Source organism: Orcinus orca, chromosome 2 (assembly GCF_937001465.1).
Source record: "Orcinus orca chromosome 2, mOrcOrc1.1, whole genome shotgun sequence".
Taxonomy (NCBI): domain Eukaryota; kingdom Metazoa; phylum Chordata; class Mammalia; order Artiodactyla; family Delphinidae; genus Orcinus; species Orcinus orca.
In genome coordinates, this window is record NC_064560.1 from 39,854,868 (window position 1) to 39,871,561 (window position 16,694).

The window sequence follows — 16,694 nt, forward strand, 5'->3', positions numbered from 1 at the left end:
TTACCTACAATGCAATATCACTCAGCAATGAAATCTATGTCATCAGGCCCGTAGCAGCATAATGAGTGGATACAGGTACGATGATTCTAAGTGAAATAAGTCACACAGAAAAAGAAACATCATAAGATATCACTACTACACGGAAAGTAAACTTGGCTACACCGGAACTGAATTACAAAACATAACAGGGTCTCAAATGTAGAAAACCAACTTATGCTTGCTTTAGGGGAAAGGTGAGTTGGGGTGCTGCATAAAACCAGAGATTGAATTTAGCAGAGATACCGTTCCATAAGCCAAATATGTAATAGACAAGAGCCACTCCTTGCTCAACGAAGTGGACTCAATACCCCATATTAAACGCTTAAGAATATACCTGACTAGTAAGAATCTTAAAAGCTATGGATTTATATGTCTCTGAAAGAGAATCAAGCGTGTGTACAGCGGCATAAACGCAGCAGTGATAGGATTGGTGAGGTTCGGTGAGCAAATGCAGACCCTTTGAAGTCATATTGCATGGTACCCATTCCATGGGTCTCAACTCTCCAGGTTTAAGTATTCTTCTTTCAGCTAAAACATGCATGTGGAACCCAGAGTATGATCCACCGTGTGATCGGGAAACTTTTTCAAATGTGTCTCAGTTTTCGTCCAGTGGTACTCGGGTGCAACATTCCAGACGCTTTAGTAACACTCTCCCCACTTGGAGAGTCAGTGCCTTTAACCTCCTGTTTGGCCCAGTTTGCAATTTCTGCGGAAAAAGAACAGGAATAGGGAGAACCAATGAGAGGCTAGCTGGAGGTGTCTGGACGGGCAAATTTAACTCTCATTTCCCACCAGGAAGAGGAATTAACCAAAGGCTCAGCATGCCGTGACGGAACCACACTAGTGCCTGAAGCAATCCTGCGGTGTTGCGCCCAGCTCACAAGAAAGCGAGTTGAAGAAAGGAGCTGAGGGGCACTGTAATTCACAAACATGCAGAGTTATAAATGACAGCTATCGTCCAAAAATATATTGAAGTAAGGCTGCCAAGAGGACTTGAAAGCGGGGCAGAATTGCAGGAAACCGATTTCAGGAGGTAGACTGGAATTGCATGTAAAGCATAGGAAAAGAGGCAGAACGTCCACAATGATGCACTTGGCCAAAAAGGGCGTATGCGTTTTTTCCTCAGGAAAAAACGCATACGCACTTTTTGGCCAACCAAGCAAGCTTGCAAAGGAAATCTGCACTACAATGAAGTCTCACTTCCCCCAGTCAAAAGGGCCATCTGAAAAAAGTGTAAAATCCAGAAAGGCAGGACAGGCCATGGAGAACTGGGAGCCTTGTTATGCTGATGGGCGGGATGTAAATTGCCAACAGCCACTCTGGAGAAGTGTATGGTGTTTCCTGAAACATCCAAAAAACAAAGCAACAGAGCCTAGGGCACTTCCACTTATGGTCCTATAGCTTAGGGAAATGAAAATCGAAAAGACACAGCCACCCCAAAGTTTGGGACGGCTCTGTTTACAAGAACCTCGTTTACGGTACAAGTTCAATATCACAGAAAGCGAAAAATGGATAAAGACGTTGTGGTACTTACGTACAATGCAATATCACTCAGCAATGAAATGTATGTCATCAGGCCCATAGCAGCATAATGAGTGGATTCAGGTACGATGATTCTAAGTGAAATAAGTCACGCAGAAAAAGAAATATCATAAGATATCACTACTACACGGAATGTAAACTTGGCTACACAGGAACTGAATTACAAAACAGAACAGGGTCTCAAATGTAGAAAACCAACTTATGCTTGCTTAAGGGGAAAGGTGAGTTGGGGTGCTGCATAAAACCAGAGATTGAAATTAGCACAGATACCGTTCCATAAGCCAAATATGTAATAGACAAGAGCTACTCCTTGCTCAAGAAGAGGACACAACACCCCATATTAAACGCCTAAGAGCATACCTGACTAGTAAGAATCTTAAAACCTATGGATTTATATGTCCCCGAACGAGAATCAAGCGTGTGTAAGGTGGCATAAGCGCAGCACTGATAGGATTGGTGAGGTTTGGTGAGCAAATGCAGACCCTTTGAAGTCATATTGCATGGTACCCATTCCATGGGTCTCAACTCTCCAGGTTTAAGGGAATCTTCCTCCAGCTAAAACATGCATGTAGAACCCAGAGTATGATCCACCGTGTGATTGGGAAATGTGTTCAAATGTGTCTCAGTTTTCGTCCCCTGGTACTCGGGTGCAACATTCCAGACGCTTTACTAACACTCTCCCCACTTGGAGAGTCAGTGCCTTTAACCTCCTGTTTGGCCCAGTTTGCAATTTCTGCGGAAAATGAACAGGAATAGGGAGAACCAATGAGAGACTAGCTGGAGGTGTCTGGACAGGCAAATTTAACTCTCATTTCCCACCAGGAAGAGGAATTAACCAAATGCTCAGCGTGTCATGCCGGAACCACAGCAGGGCCTGAAGCAATCCTGCGGTGTTGCGGCCAGCTCACAAGAAAGCGAGTTGAAGAAACGAGCTCAGGGGCACTGTAATTCACAAACCTGCAGAGTTATAAATGACAGGTATCGTCCAAAAATAAATTGAAGTAAGGCTGCCAAGAGGACTTGAAAGCGGGGCAGAATTACAGGAAACCGATTTCAGGAGGTAGACTGGAATTGCATGTAAAGCATAGGAAAAGAGGCAGAACGTCCACAATGATGCACTTGGCCAAAAAGGGCGTATGCGTTTTTTCCTGAATATATTCAGGAAAAAACGCATACGCCCTTTTTGGCCAACCAAGCAAGCTTGCAAAGGAAATCTGCACTACAATGAAGTCTCACTGCCCCCTGGTCAAAAGGGCCATCTGAAAAAAGTGTAATATCCAGAAAGGCAGGACAGGCCATGGAGAACTGGGAGCCTTGTTATGCTGATGGGCGGGATGTAAATTGCCAACAGCCACTCTAGAGAAATGTATGGTGTTTCCAGAAACATCTAAAAAACAAAGCAGCAGAGCCTAGGCTACTTCCACTTATGGTCCTATAGCTTAGGGAAATTAAAATCAAAAAGACACAGCCACCCCAAAGTTTGGGACGGCTCTGTTTACAAGAACCTCGTTTACAGTACAAGTTCAATATAGCAGAAAGCAAAAAATGGATAAAGAAGTTGTGGTACTTTCGTACAATGTAATATTACTCAGCAATGAAATCTATATCATCAGGCCCATAGCAGCATAATGAGTGGATTCAGGTACGATGATTCTAAGTGAAATAAGTCACACAGAAAAAGAAACATCATAAGATATCACTACTACACGTAATGGAAACTTGGCTACACAGGAACTGAATTACAAAACAGAACAGGGTCTCAAATGTAGAAAACCAACTTATGCTTGCTTAAGGGGAAAGGTGAGTTGGGGTGCTGCATAAAACCAGAGATTGAAATTAGCACAGATACCGTTCCATAAGCCAAATATGTAACACACAAGAGCTACTCCTTGCTAAACGAAATGGACTCAACTCCGCATATTTAAAGGCTAAGAGTATACCTGACTAGTAAAAATCTCAAAACCTATGGATTTATATGTGCCTGAAAGAGAATCAAGCGTGTGTACAGCGGCATAAGCGCAGCTGTGATTGGATTGGTGAGGTTCGGTGAGCAAATGCAGACCCTTTGAAGTCATATTGCATGGTACCCATTCCATGGGTCTCAACTCTCCAGGTTTAAGGGATTCTTCCTTCAGCTAAAACATGCATGTGGAACCCAGAGTATGATCCACCGTGTGATCAGGAAACGTGTTCAAATGTGTCTCAGTTTTCATCCCCTGGTACTCGTGTGCAACATTCCAGACGCTTTACAAACACTCTCCCCACTTGGAGAGTCAGTGCCTTTAACCTCCTGTTTGGCCCAGTTTGCAGTTTCTGCGGAAGATGAAGAGAAATAGGGAGAACAAATGTGAGACTAGCTGGAGGTGTCTGGACGGGCAAATTTAACTCTCATTTCCCACCAGGAAGAGGAATTAACCAAAGGCTCAGCGTGCCGTGCCAGAGCCACACTAGGGCCTGAAGCAATCCTGCGGTGTTGCGGTCTGCTCACAAGAAAGCGAGTTGAAGAAAGGAGCTCATGGGCCTTGTCATTCAGAAACCTGCAGAGTTATAAATGACAGCTATCGTCCAAAAATATATTGAAGTAAGGCTGCCAAGAGGACTTGAAAGTGGGGCAGAATTGCAGGAAACCGATTTCAGGAGGTAGATTGGAATTGCATGTAAAGCATAGGAAAAGAGGCAGAACGTCCACAATGATGCACTTGGCCAAAAAGGGCGTATGCGTTTTTTCCTCAGGAAAAAACGCATACGCACTTTTTGGCCAACCAAGCAAGCTTGCAAAGGAAATCTGCACTACAATGAAATCTCACTGCCCCCCGGTCAAAAGGGCCATCTGAAAAAAGTGTAAAATCCAGAAAGGCAGGACAGGCCATGGAGAACTGGGAGCCTTGTTATGCTGATGGGCGGGATGTAAATTGCCAACAGCCACTCTGGAGAAGTGTATGGTGTTTCCAGAAATATCCAAAAAAAAAAGCAACAGAGCCTAGGGCAATTCCACTTATGGTCCTATAGCTTAGGGAAATTAAAATCAAAAAGACACAGCCACCCCAAAGTTTGGGCCGGCTCTGTTTACAAGAACCTCGTTTACGGTACAAGTTCAATATCGCAGAAAGCGAAAAATGGATAAAGATCTTGTGGTACTTACGTACAGTGCAATATCACTCAGCAATGAAATCTATGTCATCAGGCCCGTAGCAGCATAATGAGTGGATTCAGGTTCGATGATTCTAAGTGAAATAAGTCACACAGAAAAAGAAACATCATAAGATATCACTAATACACGGAATGTAAACTTGGCTACACAGGAACTGAATTACAAAACAGAACACGGTCTCAAATGTAGAAAACCAACTTATGCTTGTTTAAGGCGAAAGGTGAGTTGGGGTGCTGCATAAAACCAGAGATTGAAATTAGCACAGATACTGTTCCATAAGCCAAATACGTAATAGAAAAGAGCTACACCTTGCTCAACGTAGTGGACTCAACACCCCATATTAAACGCCTAAAAATATACCTGACTAGTAAGAATCTTAAAACCTATGGTTTTATACGTCTCCGAAAGAGAATCAAGCGTGTGTACAGCGGAATAAACGCAGCAGTGATAGGATTGGAGAGGTTCGGTGAGCAAACGCAGACCCTTTGAAGTCATATTGCATGATACCCATTCCATGGGTCTCAACTCTCCAATTTACGGGATTCTTCCTTCAGCTAAAACATGCATGTGCAACCCAGAGTATGATCCACCGTGTGATCGGGAAACGTTTTCAAATGTGTCTTAGTTTTCATCCCCTGGTACTCGGGTGCAACATTCCAGACGCTTTACTAACACTCTCCCCACTTGGAGAGTCAGTGCCTTTAACCTCTTGTTTGGCCCAGTTTGCAATTTCTGAGGAAAATGAACAGGAATAGGGAGAACCAATGAGAGACTAGCTGGAGGTGTCTGGACGGACAAATTTAACTCTCATTTCCCACCAGGAAGAGGAATTAAGCAAAGGCTCAGCGTGCCATGCCGGAACCACACTAGCGCCTGAAGCAATCTTGCGGTGTTGCGGCCAGTTCACAAGAAAGCGAGTTGAAGAAAAGAGCTCAGGGGCACTGTAATTCACTAACCAGCGGCGTTATAAATGACAGCTATCATGCAAAATTATACTGAAGTTAGGCTGCGAAGAGGACTTGAATGCAGGACAGAATTGCTGGAAGCCGATTCCAGAAGGTACAAGGGAGTCGCTCTTAAAGCATAGGAAAGAAGACAGAACTTGGAAAATAATGCACTTGGCAAAAAAGTGCATATGTGTTTTATCCAGAGCTCTCATAACTGAGGGGAGGAGATTCCCTGCAGGCTCCAACTGCCACTTGAGGGCTCACATTGCCAAGGCAGCGTGAGCAAGCCAGGCAGGAGTTACCTCACAGCAGAGGTCCCACCTCACAGAAGGTTGAGAAACCCAGCCAACATCAGACTCTCACCAGAGGGCCCACATCACCAAGGGGATGGGAACCAGGCAGGAGTGTCTTCACACCAGTGGGGCCACATCATCGAAAGGTGAGGTACTCAGCACATGTGTCCTCAAACCAGAGGACCCACATCACCAAGGGCCTCGGAGTGAGGCAGGCAGGAGTAGCCTCACAACACTGGGCCCATAGAATAAGAAAGTGAGGTATCCAGCAGTTGGAACCTCCCAGCAGGCGGCCCAGAGCACCGAGGCTATGGGATCCAGGCCACAGTGAACTCACAGAAGAGGGCCCATGTCATGAAACTGAGCAACCCAGCCATTGGGACCTCAGAGCAGGAGGCCCACATCCCCATGGGGATGGAAATCTGGTAGGAGTGTCCTCACACCACTGAGAATGTATCAGAAAATTTTGGGCGACCAGCAGTTAGGGCCTGATTCCAGAGGACCCTCATCACCAAGGGAAGGAGGCTCCCAGCAGGCTCCAACTGCCACCAGAGGGCTGACGTCGCCAAGGCGATGTGTGCCAACCAGGCACGAATGACCTCACAGCAGAGGGCCCACCTCAGAGAAGTGTGACGAACCCAGTCAGGATCAGACTCGCACCAGAGAGCCCACATCACCAAATGGATTGGAACCAGGCAGGAGTGTCCTCACATGAGTAGGGCCACATCATCTAAAGGTGAGGAACCCAGAACATGTGGCTTCAAACCATAGGACACCCATCACCAAGGGGCTGGGAGTGAGGCAGGCAGGAGGAGCCTCATAACAGAGGGCCCAAAAATAAGAAAGGTGAGGAATCCAGCATTTGGAACCTCCCAGCAGGCGACCCAGAGCACAGAGGCTAGGGGATCCAGGCCGGAGTGAACTAACACCAGACAGCCCACATCATGAAACTGTGAGCAACCCAGACATTGAGACCTCAGAGCAGAAGGCCCACATCCCCACGGTGATGGGAACATGACAGGAGTGTCCTGGCATCACTGGGCTCACATCAGAAAACGTGGGGTGCTCAGAAGTTAGGGCCTGACGCTAGAGGGCACTCATCACCGAGAGGAGGAGACTCCCAGCAGGCTCCAGCTGCCACCAGAGGGCCAACATCGCCAAGGCGATGTGTGCCAGCCCGGCAGGAGTGACCTCACAGCAGAGGGCCCACCTCACAGAAGGTGAGGAACACAGCCAGGATCAGACTCTCACCAGAGGGCCCACATCACCAAGGGGATGGGAACCAGGCAGGAGTGTCCCCACACCAGTGGGACAACATCATCGAAAGGTGAGGATCCCAGCACATGTGTCCTCAAACCAGAGGAACCACATCACCAAGGGGTTCGGAATGAGGCTGGCAGGACCGGCCTCACAACACAGGGTCCATAGAATATAAAAGTTGAGGAATCCAGCAGTTGGAACCTCCCAGCAAGCGGCCCAGAGCACCGAGGCTATGGGATCCAGGCCGCAGTGAACTCACAGCAGAGGGCCCACATCATGAACCTGTGAGCAGCCCAGCCGTTGGGACCTCAGAACAGAAGGCCCACATCCCCATTGGGATGGGAACCTGGCAGGAGTGGAGTCGCACCACTTAGCACATATCAGAAAATGTTAGGAGCCCAGCAGTTAGGGCCTGACGCCAGTGGGCCCTCATAACTGAGGGGATGAGACTCCCAGCAGGTTCCAACTGCCAACAGAGGGCCCACGTCTACAAGGTGGCATGCGCCAGCCAGGCAGTAGTGACCTCACAGCAGAGGGCCTATCTCACAGAAGGGTGAGGAACCGAGGCAGGATGAGACTCTTGCCAGAGGGCCCACAACACCAAGGGGATGGGAACCAGTCAGGACTGTCCTCCCACCAGTGGGGCCACATCATCGAAAGGTGAGGAACCCAGCACATGTGGCCTCATATCACAGGACATACATCACAAAGGGGATGGGAGTGAGGCAGGTAGGAGTAGCCTAAAAACAGAGGGCCCAAAGAATAAAAAAGGTGAGGAATCCAGCATTTGGAACCTCCCAGCAGGCGGCCGAGAGCACAGAAGCTATGGGATGCAGGCAGGAGTGAACTAACAGCAGAGAGCCCACATCATGAAACTGTGAGCAACCCAGGCGTTGGGACCTCAGAGCAGAAAGCCCACATCCCCATGGGGATGGGAACCTGACAGGAGTGTCCTGGAATCACTGGGCTCACATCAGAAAACGTGGGGAGCCCAGCAGTTAGGGCCTGATGCTAGAGGGCCGTCATCACCGAGGGCAGGAGGCTCCCAGCAGGTTCCATGTGCCAACAGAGGGCCCACGTCACCAAGGTGATGTGTGCAAGTCAGGCAGGATTGACGTCACAGCAGAGGGCCTACCTCACAGAAGAGTGAGGAACCCAGCCAGTATAAGACTGTCACCAGAAGGCCCACATCACCAAGGGGATGGGAACCAGGCAGGAGTGTCCTCACACCAGTGGGGCCACATCATCGAAAGTTGCGGAACCCAGCTCATGTGGCCTCAAACCAGAGGACCCACATCAGAAAGGGGTTGTGAGTGAGGCAGGCAGGAGGAGCATCACAACACAGGACCCATAGAATACAAAAGTTGAGGAATCGAGCAGTTGGAACCTCCCAGCAGGCGGCCCAGAGCACAGAGGCTATGGCATCCAGGCCAGAGTGAACTAACAGCAGAGAGCCCACATCATGAAACTGTGAACAACCCAGCCGTTGGGACCTCAGAGCAGAAGGCCCACATCCCAATGGGGATGTGAACCTGGATGGAGTGTCCCCGCACCACTGGGTGCACATCACAAAATGTGGGGAGCCCAGCCATTAGGGCCTGTCGCCAGAGGGCCCTCATCAACGAGGGGAGGAGGCTCCCAGCAGGCTCAAAGTGCCATCAGAGGGCTCATGTCCACAAGGCGAGGTGAGCAAGCCAGGCAGGAGTGACCTCACAGCAGACGGCCCAACTCACAGAAGGGTGAGGAACACAGCCAGTTACAGACTCTCACCAGGGGTCCACATAACCACGTGGATGAGAACCAGGCAGGAGTGTCCTCACACTAGTGGGGCCACATCATCGAAAGGTGAGGAACCCAGCAAAGATGGCTACAAACAAGAGGACCCACATCACCAAGGGGTTGAGAGTGAGGTAGGTGTCTGGACGGGCATATTTAACACTCATTTCCCACCAGTAAGAGGAATTAACCAAAGGCTCAGCGTGCCCTGCGAGAAGCAGATTAGGGCCTGAAGCAGTCTTGCGGGTTTGCGGCCAGCTCACAAGAAAGCGAGTTGAAGAAAGGAGCTCAGGGACCCTGTAACTCACAAACCTGCAGACTTATAAATGACGGATAACGTCCAAAAATATATTTAAGTAAGGCTGCGAAGAGGACTTGAAAGCGGGGCAGAATTGCAGGAAACCGATTTCAGGAGGTAGACTGGAATTGCATGTAAAGCATAGGAAAAGAGGCAGAACGTCCACAATGATGCACTTGGCCAAAAAGGGCGTATGCGTTTTTTCCTGAATATATTCAGGAAAAAACGCATACGCCCTTTTTGGCCAACCAAGCAAGCTTGCAAAGGAAATCTGCACTACAACGAAGTCTCACTTCCCCCCGGTCAAAAGGGACATCTGAAAAAAGTGTAACATCCAGAAAGGCAGGACAGGCCATGGAGAACTGGGAGCCTTGTTATGCTGATGGGCGGGATGTAAATTGCCAACAGCCACTCTGGAGAAGTGTATGGTGTTTCCTGAAACATCTAAAAAACAAAGCAACAGAGCCTAGGGCACATCCACTTATGGCCCTATAGCTTAGGTAAATTAAAATCAAAAAGACACAGCCACCCCAAAGTTTGGGACAGCTCTGTTTACAAGAACCTCGTTTACGGTACAAGTTCAATATCACAGAAAGCGAAAAATGGATAAAGAAGTTGTGGTACTTACGTACAATGCAATATCACTCAGCAATGAAATCTATGTCATCAGGCCCATAGCAGAATAATGAGTGGATTCAGGTACGATGATTCTAAGTGAAATAAGTCACACAGAAAATGAAACATCATAGGATATCACTACTACACGAAATGGAAACTTGGCTACACAGGAACTGAATTACACAACAGAACAGGGTCTCAAATGTAGAAAACCAACTTATGCTTGCTTAAGGGGAAAGGTGAGTTGGGGTGCTGCATAAAACCAGAGATTGAAATTAGCACAGATACCGTTCCATAAGCCAAATATATAATAGACAAGAGCTACTCCTTGCTCAACGAAGTGGACTCAACACCCCATATTAAACGCCTAAGAATATACCTGACTAGTAAGAATCTTAAAACCTATGGATTTATATGTCTCCGAAAGAGAATCAAGCATGTGTACAGTGACATAAACAGAGCAGTGATAGGATTGGTGAGGTTTGTTGAGCAAATGCAGACCCTTTGAAGTCATATTGCATGGTACCCATTCCATGGGTCTCAACTCTCTAGGTTTAAGGGATTCTTCCTTCAGCTAAAACATGCATGAGGTACGCAGAGTATGATACACCGTGTGATCGGGAAACGTGTTCAAATGTGTCTCAGTTTTCGTCCCTGGTACTTGGGTGCAACATTCCAGATGCTTTACTAACACTCTCCCCACTTGGAGAGTCAGTGCCTTTAACCTCCTGTTTGGCCCAGTTTGCAATTTCTGCGTAAGATGAACAGGAATAGGGAGAACCCATGACAGACTAGCTGGAGGTGTCTGGACGGGCAAATTTAACTCTCATTTCCCACCAGGAAGAGGAATTAACCAAAGGCTCAGAGTCCCATGCCGGAACCACACTAGGGCCTGAAGCAATCTTGCGGTGTTGCGGCCAGCTCACAAGAAAGTGAGTTGAAGAAAGGAACTCACGGGCACTGTCATTCACAAACCTGCAGAGTTATAAACGACAGTTATCGTCCAAAAATATATTGAACTAAGTCTGCCAAGAGGACTTGATAGCGGGGCAGAATTGCAGGAAACCGATTTCAGGAGGTAGATTGGAATTGCATGTAAAGCATAGGAAAAGAGGCAGAACGTCCACAATGATACACTTGGCCAAAAAGTGCGTATGCGTTTTTTCCTGAATATATTCAGGAAAAAACGCATACGCACTTTTTGGCAAACCAAGCAAGCTTGCAAAGGAAATCTGCACTACAATGAAGTCTCACTGCCCCCCGGTCAAAAGGGCCATCTGAAAAAAGTGTAAAATCCAGAAAGGCAGGACAGGCCATGGAGAACTGGGAGCCTTGTTATGCTGATGGGCGGGATGTGAATTGCCAACAGCCACTCTGGAGAAGTGTATGGTGTTTCCTGAAACATCTAAAAAACAAAGCAACAGAGCCTAGGGCACTTCCACTTATGCTCCTACAGCTTAGGGAAATTAAAATCAAAAAGACACAGCCACCCCAAAGTTTGGGTCAGCTCTGTTTACAAGAACGTCGTTTACGGTACAAGTTCAATATCGCAGAAAGCGAAAAATGGATAAAGAAGTTGTGGTACTTACGTACAATGAAATATCACTCAGCAATGAAATCTATGTCATCAGGCCCGTAGCAGCATAATGAGTGGATTCAGGTACGATGATTCTAAGTGAAATAAGTCACACAGAAAAAGAAACATCATAAGATATCACTACTACACGGAATGTAAACTTGGCTACACAGGAACTGAATTACAAAACAGAACAGGGTCTCAAATGTAGAAAACCAACTTATGCTTGCTTAAGGGGAAAGTTGAGTTGGGGTGCTGCATAAAACCAGAGATTGAAATTAGCACACATACCCTCCCATAAGCCAAATATGTAATAGACAAGAGCTACTCCTTGCTCAACGAAGTGGACACAACACCCCATATTAAACGCCTAAGAATATAACTGACTAGTAAGAATCTTAAAACCTATGGATTTATATGTTTCCAAAAATAATCTAGCATGTGTGCAGCGGCATAAACGCAGCAGCGATAGGATTAGTGAGGTTCGGTGAGCAAATGCAGACCCTTTGAAGTCATACTGCAGGGTACCCATTCCATGGGTCTCAACTCTCCAGGTTTAAGTATTCTTCCTTCACCTAAAATATGCATGTGGAACCCAGAGTATGATCCACCATGTTATCGGGAAACGTGTTCAAATGTGTCTCAGTTTTCGTCCCCTGGTACTCGGGTGCAACATTCCAGACGCTTTACTAACACTCTCCCCACTTGGAGCGTCAGTGCCTTTAACCTCCTTTTTGGCCCAGTTTGCAATTTCTGTGGAAAATGAACAGGAATAGGGAGAACCAATGAGAGACTAGCTGGTGGTGTCTGGACGGGCAAATTTAACTCTCATTTCCCACCAGGAAGAGGAATTAACCAAAGGCTCAGCGTGCCATTCCGGAACAACACTAGGGACTGAAGCAATCCTGCGGTGTTGCGTACAGCTCACAAGAAAGCGAGTTGAAGAAAGGAGCTCAGGGGCACTGTAATTCACAAACCTGCAGAGTTATAAATGACAGCTATCGTCCAAAAATATATTGAAGTAAGGCTGCCAAGAGGACTTGAAAAAGGGGCAGAACTGCAGGAAACCGATTTCAGGAGGTATACTGGAATTGCATGAAAAGCATAGGAAAAGAGGCAGAACGTCCACAATGATGCACTTGGCAAAAAAGGGCATATGCGTTTTTTCCTGAATATATTCAGGAAAAATGCATACGCCCTTTTTGGCCAACCAAGCAAGCTTGCAAAAGAAATCTGCACTACAATGAAGTCCCACTGCCCCCCGGTCAAAAGGGCCATCGGAAAAAAGTGTAAAATCCAGAAAGGCAGGACAGGCCATGGAGAACTGGGAGCCTTTTTATGCTGATGGGCGGGATGTAAATTGCCAACAGCCACTCTGGAGAAGTGTATGGTGTTTCCTGAAACATCTAAAAAACAAAGCAACAGAGCCTATGGCACTTCCACTTATGGTCCTATAGCTTAGGGAAATTAAAATCAAAAAGACACAGCCACCCCAAAGTTTGGGACGGCTCTGTTTACAAGAACCTCGTTTACGGTACCAGTTATATATCACAGAAAGCGAAAAATGGATAAAGAAGTTGTGGTACTTACGTTCAATGCAATATCACTCAGCAATGAACTCTATGTCATCAGGCCCGTAGCAGAATAATGAGTGGATTCAGGTACGATGATTCTAAGTGAAATAAGTCACACAGAAAAAGAAACATCATAAGATATCACTAATACACGAAATATAAACTTGGCTACACAGGAAATGAATTACAAAACAGAACAGGGTCTCAAATGTAGAAAACCAACTTATGATTGCTTAAGGGGAAAGGTGAGTTGGGGTGCTGCATAAAACCAGAGATTGAAATTAGCACAGATACCGTTCCATAAGCCAAATATCTAATAGACAAGAGCTACTCCTTGCTCAACAAAGTGGACTCAACACCCCATATTAAACGCCTAAGAATATACCTGACTAGTAAGAATCTTAAAACCTATGGATTTATATGTCTCCAAAAGAGAATCATGCGTGTGTACAGCGGCATAAACACAGCAGTGATAGGATTGGTGAGGTTCGGTGAGCAAATGCAGAACCTTTGAAGTCATATTGCATGGTACCCATTCCATGGGTCTCAACTCTCCAGGTTAGAGGGATTCTTCCTTCAGCTAAAACATGCATGTGGAACCCAGAGTATGATCCACCGTGTGATCGGGAAACGTGTTCAAATGTGTCTCAGTTTTCGTCCCCTGGTACTCGGGTGCAACATTCCAGATGCTTTACTAACACTCTCCCCACTTGGAGAGTCAGTGCCTTTAACCTCTTGTTTGGCCCAGTTTGCAATTTCTGTGGAAAATGAACAGGAATAGGGAGAACCAATGAGAGACCAGCTGGAGGTGTCTGGACGGGCAAATTTAACTCTCATTTCACACCAGGAATAGGAATTAACCAAAGGCTCAGCATGCCATACTGGAACCACACTAGGGCCTGAAGAAATCCTGCAGTATTGCGGCCAGCTCACAAGAAAACGAGTTGAAGAAAGGAGCTCAGGGGAACTGTAATTCACAAACCTGCAGAGTTATAAATGACAGCTATCGTCCAAAAATATATTGAACTAAGGCTGCCAAGAGGACTTGAATGCGGGGCAGAATTGCAGGAAACCGATTTCAGGAGGTAGACTGGAATTGCATGTAAAGCATAGGAAAAGAGGCAGAACGTCCACAGTGATGCATTTGGCCAAAAAGGGCGTATGCGTTTTTTCCTGAATATATTCAGGAAAAAACGCATACGCCCTTTTTGGCCAACCAAGCAAGCTTGCAAAGGAAATCTGCACTACAATGAAGTCTCACTGCCCCCCGGTCAAAAGGGCCATCGGAAAAAAGTGTAAAATCCAGAAAGGCAGGACAGGCCATGGAGAACTGGGAGCCTTGTTATGCTGAAGGGCGGGATGTAAATTGCCAATAGCCACTCTGGAGAAGTCTATGGTGTTTCCTGAAACATCTAAAAGACAAAGCAACAGAGCCTAGGGCACTTCCACTTATGGTCCTATACCTTAGGGAAATTAAAATCAAAAAGACACAGCCACCCCTAAGTTTGGGACGGCTCTGTTTACAAGAACCTCGTTTACGGTACCAGTTAAATATCACAGAAAGCGAAAAATGGATAAAGAACTTGTGGTACTTACTTTCAATGCAATATCACTCAGCAATGAACTCTATGTCATCAGGCCCGTAGCAGAATAATGAGTGGATTCAGGTACGATGATTCTAAGTGAAATAAGTCACACAGAAAAAGAAACATCATAAGATATCACTAATACATGGAATGTAAACTTGGCTACACAGGAAATGAATTACAAAACAGAACAGTGTCTCAAATGTAGAAAACCAACTTATGCTTGCTTAAGGGGAAAGGTGAGTTGGGGTGCTGCATAAAACCAGAGATTGAAATTAGCACAGATACCGTTCCATAAGCCAAATATCTAATAGACAAGAGCTACTCCTTGCTCAACAAAGTGGACTCAACACCCCATATTAAACGCCTAAGAATATACCTGACTAGTAAGAATCTTAAAACCTATGGATTTATATGTCTCCAAAAGAGAATCATGCGTGTGTACAGCGGCATAAACACAGCAGTGATAGGATTGGTGAGGTTCGGTGAGCAAATGCAGACCCTTTGAAGTCATATTGCATGGTACCCATTCCATGGGTCTCAACTCTCCAGGTTTAAGGGATTCTTCCTTCAGCTAAAACATGCATGTGGAACCCAGAGTATGATCCACCGTGTGATCGGGAAACGTGTTCAAATGTGTCTCAGTTTTCGTCCCCTGGTACTCGGGTGCAACATTCCAGATGCTTTACTAACACTCTCCCCACTTGGAGAGTCAGTGCCTTTAAACTCCTGTTTGGCCCAGTTTGCAATTTCTGTGGAAAATGAACAGGAATAGGGAGAACCAATGAGAGACCAGCTGGAGGTGTCTGGACGGGCAAATTTAACTCTCATTTCGCACCAGGAAGAGGAATTAACCAAAGGCTCAGCGTACCGTGCCGGAACCACACTAGGGCCTGAAGCAATCCTGTGGTGTTGCGGCCAGCTCACAAGAAAGCGAGTTGAAGAAAGGAGCTCAGGGGCACTGTCATTCATAAACCTGCAGAGTTATAAATGACAGCTATCCTCCAAAAATATATTGAAGTAAGTCTGCCAAGAGGACTTGAATGCAGGGCAGAATTGCAGGAAACTGATTTCAGAAGGTAGACTGGAATTGCATATAAAGCATAGGAAAAGAGGCAGAACGTCCACAGTGATGCACTTGGCCAAAAAGGGCGTATGCGTTTTTTCCTGAATATATTCAGGAAAAAACGCATACGCCCTTTTTGGCCAACCAAGCAAGCTTGCAAAGGAAATCTGCACTACAATGAAGTCTCACTGCCCCCCGGTCAAAAGGGCCATCTGAAAAAAGTGTAAAATCCAGAAACGCAGGGCAGGCCATGGAGAACTGGGAGCCTTGTTATGCTGATGGGCGGGATGTAAATTGCCAACAGCCACTCTGGAGAAGTGTATGGTGTTTCCTGAAACATCCAAAAAACAAAGCAACAGAGCCTAGGGCACTTCCACTTATGGTCCTATAGCTTAGGGAAATTAAAATCAAAAAGACACAGAAACCCCAATGTTTGGGATGGCTCTGTTTACAAGAACCTCATTTCCGGTACAAGTTCAATATCACAGAAAGCAAAGAATGGATACAGACGTTGTGGTACTTACGTACAATGCAATATCACTCAGCAATGAAATCTATGTCATCAGGCCTGTAGCAGCATAATGAGTGGATTCAGGTACGATGACTCTAAGTGAAATAAGTCACACAGAAAAAGAAACATCATAAGATATCACTACTACACGGAATGGAAACTTGGCTACACAGGAACTGAATTACAAAACAGAACAGGGTCTCTAATGTAGAAAACCAACTTATACTTGCTTAAGGGGAAAGGTGAGTTGGGGTGCTGCATAAAACCAGAGATTGAAATTAGCACAGATACCGTTCCATAAGCCAAATATGTAATAGACAAGAGGTACTCCTTGCTCAACGAAGTGTACACAACACCCCATATTAAGCGCCTAAGAATATACCTGACTACTAAGAATCTTAAAACCTATGGATTTATATGTCTCTGAAAGAGAATCAAGCGTGTGTACAGCGGCATA